The sequence below is a fragment of the Panthera leo genome, chromosome A1 (genome assembly GCF_018350215.1).
Source record: "Panthera leo isolate Ple1 chromosome A1, P.leo_Ple1_pat1.1, whole genome shotgun sequence".
In the NCBI taxonomy this organism is placed as follows: domain Eukaryota; kingdom Metazoa; phylum Chordata; class Mammalia; order Carnivora; family Felidae; genus Panthera; species Panthera leo.
In genome coordinates, this window is record NC_056679.1 from 179,362,889 (window position 1) to 179,369,849 (window position 6,961).

The 6,961-nt window shown below is 37.0% G+C and overlaps 1 non-coding gene across 1 annotated transcript; it reads right to left on the minus strand.

The window, feature by feature from the left end:
* Nucleotides 1–5,826: 5,826 nt before the first annotated feature.
* On the minus strand, nt 5,827–5,933 carry LOC122202629. Its single transcript, XR_006194775.1, has one exon. It is a non-coding gene; the product is annotated as a U6 spliceosomal RNA (small nuclear RNA).
* Nucleotides 5,934–6,961: the final 1,028 nt, after the last annotated feature.

Below are 6,961 nucleotides of genomic sequence, written 5' to 3' on the forward strand. Positions count from 1 at the left end.
AACCACACAGATTAACTGCTAGCTTGTTAAACTCTCATGAGAAATCTAGGAGAATGTTCAGTCTTTGAGTTTGGTGGTATTCCCTATCTTATATCTATTTTATTATGAGGTAGAGAGTAGAGAATACTTCTCTATGTTATTCTTGTCATCTTTCAGCTCATAAAAAAAAGCCTGGGTTATTAGCTGTGGCCTTCTAAAATGCTCTATGCACCATTGCTAATGTCAGTAGAGACACCTAACATCCCTTCTTGGGTACTATTTCATCTGTCTGTTCCTACGCTTTCTTAATCCTTTCAATTCCTTTGTTTCCCCCAAACTCCACTCTTTAGATTCTGCCTAATCATCTGCTCAGGCTGGAATAATACATCATTTGTATATGTCCCTTGCTTCCAACACTGCTTAAAAGTTGGAGGTTAGATCTTGAGAATAGAGGTAGGAAGACAAGAAGATGCCCTCACCGTGGTTTGGTCACAGAATGAGTCTCTCCATGACAATCAGACCTTTCATTCTATCAATATTACATGCTTGCTGGAGTATTTTTTTTTATTCAGCAACATGCTAAATTTTTTTCTCTGCCATTTATTTTCTTGGATTGTTATGTGTCAGCTTCCATGGCAAATCTATCCATCTCACTGTGAAATAATAAATAATAGCTGCCATTTATTGAACACCTACATGTACCGCACACAAACTATATTGACACTGTGTATGCCAAGATGCCTCAAAAGTAGGCAAGTGTTATTATTCTAAGTTAGAGTCAAAGAAATCAAGGATATAGGGACTCCTTCATCTACATAATGCTGCTTTTCAAAAGCTTAAAAAGGTGAGTCACTTTAAGCACCACAGGCACTAAAATATTTAAAGACTGCTTTAACCACATTTTAACATTTATTCTTTGAAACATCACAAGGAAGCATTCATTATCTTTCCCATTTTTTAAATAGGAAAACCAAATTTGAGAGGATTTAAAGGGCATGCCCTAGGTGACACAGCTAGTACAAAATTGGGACCAAAAGCCGGGTCTCCTGACATGAAATCCACATCCTGACCACTGCACCAATTGTTGTCATTTCTTTGTGGCTTTTCTTAGTACAAGATTGGAGCCTGGCATGCTGTAGATTATCATCATATATTTTTTGAATAGATGAATGAAAAAGTAAAGCCTGTCTTTAGTCCCTTCTTCACCTCTTTTCCATGTACCCGCTAGATGGCTAATCTTAGTTAATACTTAGGAATTTCCAACCCTGTGGCTCTCAGGTAGCTTCCTGTTCCCTATGCCCATTAAGAACTTAGCCACTTTTGGGATGCCTGGGTGGCTCAGTCGGTTAAGCATCTGACTTCAGCTCAGGTCATGAACTCGAAGTTCATGGTTTTAAGCCCCACATTGGGCTCTGTGCTGACAGCTCAAAGCCTGAAGCCTGCTTTGGATTCTGTATCTCTCTATCTGTGCTTCCCCCACTCATATTTCTCTCTCTCTCTCTCTCTCTCTCTCTCTCTCTCTCTCTCAAAATAAATAAACATTTAAAAAGTTTAAATAAAGAACTTAGCCATTTTTAAATCTCATTCTTTCTAGTTTGTAAGAACATAAACTATAAGACCAGTTAACATTGAGTGTGCACTATGCATTAGGTACTTACTTATATCCTTAAAGCAAATTTAAAGGATTTTGGATTATTATTTCCATTTACAGATGAAAAGACTTAAAAATTACATGAGTTAGCTAAAAAGTGTGGAACCTCGTATTCTATCCCAGATTTATCTGACTCCTGAAGTTGAAGGCCATACTTACTGAACTCTCCTGCCTCCACACAAACCTGACAGTGACTGACAAGAGTTTATTTTTTCGCTCATCCTTCCCAGATGACACTTGCATTTTAATAAGGTCTTTCAACACTTTATCCCAAAAGTTCTCAAAGTGCACTCCATGGGCCTCTGGGGTCCTTAAGAACCTTTCAGGAGGTCTACAAAATCACAACTATTTTCATAATAATACTAAGATGTTATCGGGCATTCTCACAGAGTTAACATTTGCACTGATGGTACAGAAGCAACTGTGGACATAACTGATGCCACTTTAGAGCAAATCAAGGCAGGATACTCAAGTATCATTGCATTCTTCAACACCACACACTCATGGGAAAGACAAAAAGGCAGTTTTCTTAAGAATATTTGTGATGAAGCTGTATTAGTACTTTTATTAAAATCCCAACCCTTGAGTATACATATTTTTAATATTTCCTGTGACAAAATGGGAAGCATACATAAAACAGTTTTGAGACATACCAAATTCTCAAGAAAAAGCACTTGTGAGATTTTTTGAGCTGTGAATTAAACCAGTCACTTTTTTCCATGGAACACCATCTTTTTTTTTTTGAAAAACTGACTGACAGACAAACTGGTTATTCAGACTTGAGTATCTTGGCAGATGTTTTCTCAAAAATGAACAAAGTGAGTCTGTCACTTCAAGGAAAATAACTGACAATATCTGATTTCAATGATAAAATTTGAGCTTTCAAAGTGAAAATTAGAATTAAAAAAATTTTTACCTGCTGCCATGAGCTTGACAAGTTTCCAATACTTAAAGATTTTTTCTGATAAGATCAGTGGTGTTATTAAGAGATGTGAGATTTTTTTTATATTGTATAATGAAATGTACCAACATTTAGCAGATCTGTATACCTCAGTGAATCAATATTTCCCAAATGATTAATGAATAATATTACAAAACCATGCATTGGTAAAAGATCTATTCAAAGTGCAGGATTACTTTGAATCTTTCTAGAATCTTTAAATCACTTTGAAGTGATAAAATCAATAGATTTTAATGTAATAGAGTATGTAGAGTTCATTGATATGGGGTCAGATTCCATACTACAACTAACCTGTTTTGATGTGATAAAAAAAAATAAAATAAAATCACCACAGTTATCTAAAAAGGCTATTGCAATACTCCTCCCTTGCTTAATTACATACTGTGTGAAGTGGGATTTTCTTCATAACCTTCATCCCAAATAACATATCACAACAGATTGAAAGCAGAAGCAGATCTTAGAATCCAGCTGCCTTCTATTAAGCCAGACATTAAAGAGATTTTCAAAAATGTAAAACAGCGACAGTCTTCTCAACCAAATATTTTTGTTTTGTAAAATATATTTATTTTTCAGAAAAATATTGTGTTAACTTAGGATAGTGTATTGTTATTTTAAAAAGAATTCATGAAGTTTAAAATTTTTCTCAGTTTTAATTTTCAGTGTGATAAATATTGAGAGGTCTAAATCACATAAACAAAAGCTCTTTGGGAGCCTATATTATTCTTTTTTTAAACTTTTTAAAAAATTTATTTATTTATTTTGAGAGACAGAGATAGCAGGGGGAGGGCCAGAGAGAGGAAGAGAGACAGAATCCCAAGCAGGCTCTGCACTGGCAGCGCAAAGCCCCACTCAGGGCTCGAACTAACAAACTGTGAGATCACGACCTGAGCCTAAATCAAGACTTGGGACACTTAACCAACTGAGCCACCCATACGCCCGTATTATTTTTAAGAGTATAAATGAGATTTGAGATCAAAATGTTTGAGAACCATTGCTTTAACCCAAGGAAGTGATGATTAGGTATTTCTGACTGACCAGCGGGGTGGGCATTGAGCAGAAGGACTTGTTCTCTCTAAAAACCAAATGTACAATCTATGCATGTTCCTCTGAGAAAATTTGCTTCCAGGGAAGCCCCAGTCAAGATTTGGGTTACATTACCATTTCACAGTGCCAGTTAAATCTGTGCTCAGGCAAAAGCTCAGCGTGGCATGCATTTAATTCAGATCTTTTCATGGATCGTGACCTTCAAACTATAGGAGTGAGTGAGGGAGGGAGTTTCTATGTAGTACCACTGGGAGGGTATCTTTCACCCCCAGTGTGAATCTTAGTCTGAGAACATTTCTTGGCGGGTCCTGAGAGTCTGTGTCTAATTAATCACCTTTTCAGACACTCAAGTGGATAGCCTTTGGGGCAGGAAGGGAGAAGCCTGGGAGGCAGAGCAGAATAAACATCTTAATCCAAATCAAGACCGAGGCCAGCTGTCCAGGCTGTTCTTGTGGCCACAGCTTGCAGGGCTACTGCCCACGGCTGCCTCTACTTTATTCTGCTTCCCCTTGAAAGTGCCTCCTTCCTTCTCCTTCCCACGCAAGCAGCCAGTCCAGTGCATGAATTTGTGGGTTGGACTCTAATTGCTAGCTGTGCTGGGAAGCCCGCCTCCCTCTAATTCAGCCTTGACACAAATAGCTAGAAAGTTCACTTGCAAAGCCACAACTCCCACAGCAGTGCACCGAGGGGTTCCCTTCTAGAGAGAGGACTTCTATTCCATGCAAATCAACAGATACTTACCAAGCACCTATTTGGTACTTAGCACGTCCTGTGAAGAATGAATCCAAAAAACGTATTTGACAAAATCATAGTAGCTTGGAGTTCCCAGTCTTCTCATCACAGTTCTACCCTCACACAGTGCCCACCAGCTTCCACTTGGACTACTTCAGTGATGAAGACCTGGCCACCTCTTGTAGCATTTTTAGAGAGCTATAGTTGGTAGATAATTCTTTCTGCTGCTCTGGGAGAGCCAGCATAGCACAGTGGTTAAGCCACATAGACCTGGGTCTTAATCCTATCTCAGTCATTTATGATCTTGAGCAAGTTTGCTTTATCTATCTATGCCTCAGTGTCCTTATCTGTAAAAGGGAATAGCAAAACCCATCACAAGCCATTGTGGTATTGAAATAAAGTATGCTTGTAAAATGTATTGCCCAGGTCCTGGTACAACTTAAGTGTTTATTAAGCCAGTTCCACCATTTAATTACCTTTGACCTTTAGCAAATTTGGTAATTCAGGTTTTTTTGTAACTGAAATTGTACCTACATCATAGGGTTGTCAGGATTCATCCCTGATTAAGAACTTAATGGTTTTAGGACCTTGGACAAGTAATTTTAATTTTTTCAGCTTGGATTTTTTTTAAATCTGTAAATAGAGGTAGCAGTGCTTGTTACTTAAAGGGGTTTGTGAGAAATAAAGTATATAAGGTACATATTAGCTTTGTGCTTGGTAAACAGTAGGTTTCATTGTCATTCACTTCCATCACTTTGCCCTGAGAGATGTCTCCCTTGCATGGTCTGTGGTCCACTATTTGGATCTACAAAGACTAAGTCAAATCTTTCTTCTAGTTGGACCTTTCATTATGTTTCCCACATGTTTTCTTTCCTCTGGTATAGACTTCCCCAGTATCTCCAAGGCATTTCTTGCATAAGATTTTGAGCTTTTCACTACCCTGGGAATGTTTCCCAGATGGCCTTTGGTTTGTCAAGGTTCTTTTCAAAATATGATGTTTAGATTTTTTTTAACGTTTATTTTTTTCTGAGAGATAGAGAGGATAGAGCATGAGTGGGGGAGGGGCAGAGAGAGAGGGAGACACAGAATCTGAAGCAGGATCCAGCCTCTGAGCTGTCAGCACACAGCCTGACACGGGGCTTGAACTCACGACCATGAGATCATGACCTGAGCTGAAGTTGGTCGCCCAGCCAACTGAGCCACCCAGGCACTCCTGATGTTTAGATTTAAATGTGAAATTCCAGGTGAAGATTGATCAGCCCAGAACACTTTGAGACCATCATCTTCATTGTGTATGATGCTGAATTTTTTTTTTGAATGGAGCCAAGTTTAAGTGAAAGATATGCCAAATTATTGATTCATATTGAGCTTGTAATCAACTTAAATCATAGAATTGTTTTCATATTTTCTGCTGTTAAACCATGTATCCCCAATTCTCTACTCGTGACGTATAATAAAAAAAAAATTGGAACACTTCACAAATTTGTGTGTCATGATTGCACAGGGGCCACATTAACCTTCTCTGTATCATTCCAATATCAGTATATGTGCTGTTGAAGTGAGCATGTTTAATTTTTTAAATCATAAATATGGGATTTTTTTTTCTTGATCTCTGGTTAAATTGGTTTCAATATTTTGACTCACTATTCTTATCTATTTATTTTAAAATGACTTTGGATTTTGATGTCCAGCATATTGCCCACTTGTTGCACTCTCTGTTTTCATATTTAATCAGAATTCCCTTTATTTAAGTTAATTAAACTGTTGAAGAAGATAGGCCACTCCGGAGCTCTATGGGGTGAAAGAGTGTACCCCATCCCCAACCAGGTGAATTTTGATCAACATTATGGAGGTCTGGTCAATTAAATGCTATAAACTCTCCATACTGTAATATCATTCAGTTCTTAGTTCTTTATCATTTCATATAATCTGTGCTTAAGAAATGAAGAAATGAAGTTATCTCCCTCCTCCATGGCATAGGGGAAAGCATATAGCCAAGAACAGGATTCATATCTTTGTTCTTTAACATACTTGTTGGGTGTCATATGAAAAATCACTTAAATTTACCCTGGATGTTCTCATATGCAAAAAAAGATAACACTATTACATTTTGCACTGCTTACTGAGAAAATTAAGAATGGTAATAATTAGAATAAGTTCTCCATGAAATGAAGATATTGTTTATTTCAGTAACTGGATCGGGAAACAGATCATCTTTTATTATTGTATATGTTTTAAACATGCAGATGAAGAAAAGAGGCTCAGAGAAGAAAGGTATCACCAATATTCAAACTCATATCTGTTTTGCTTAAAAATATATTATCTTTCCATAATGCTATGGTACTTCACTGAGAATTACCTGTTTAAAGTGCTTTGTATTTTAAAGTCCCAGATTAATATGAATTGTTGTTATAATTTAGTTTACCAGTTAGAAAAGACAGTTAGGTTCATTTAGCATAATTTATCCTTTGTGAATGCAAGTAGCCTCTTGATGATTACAGATTCACCTTTTGTATACTCACAAATCACCTTTCAATAATTATTGTTGCTAGTTGTTTACTTTAGACACAATAAGGAGTTTATAAATTCTAGAA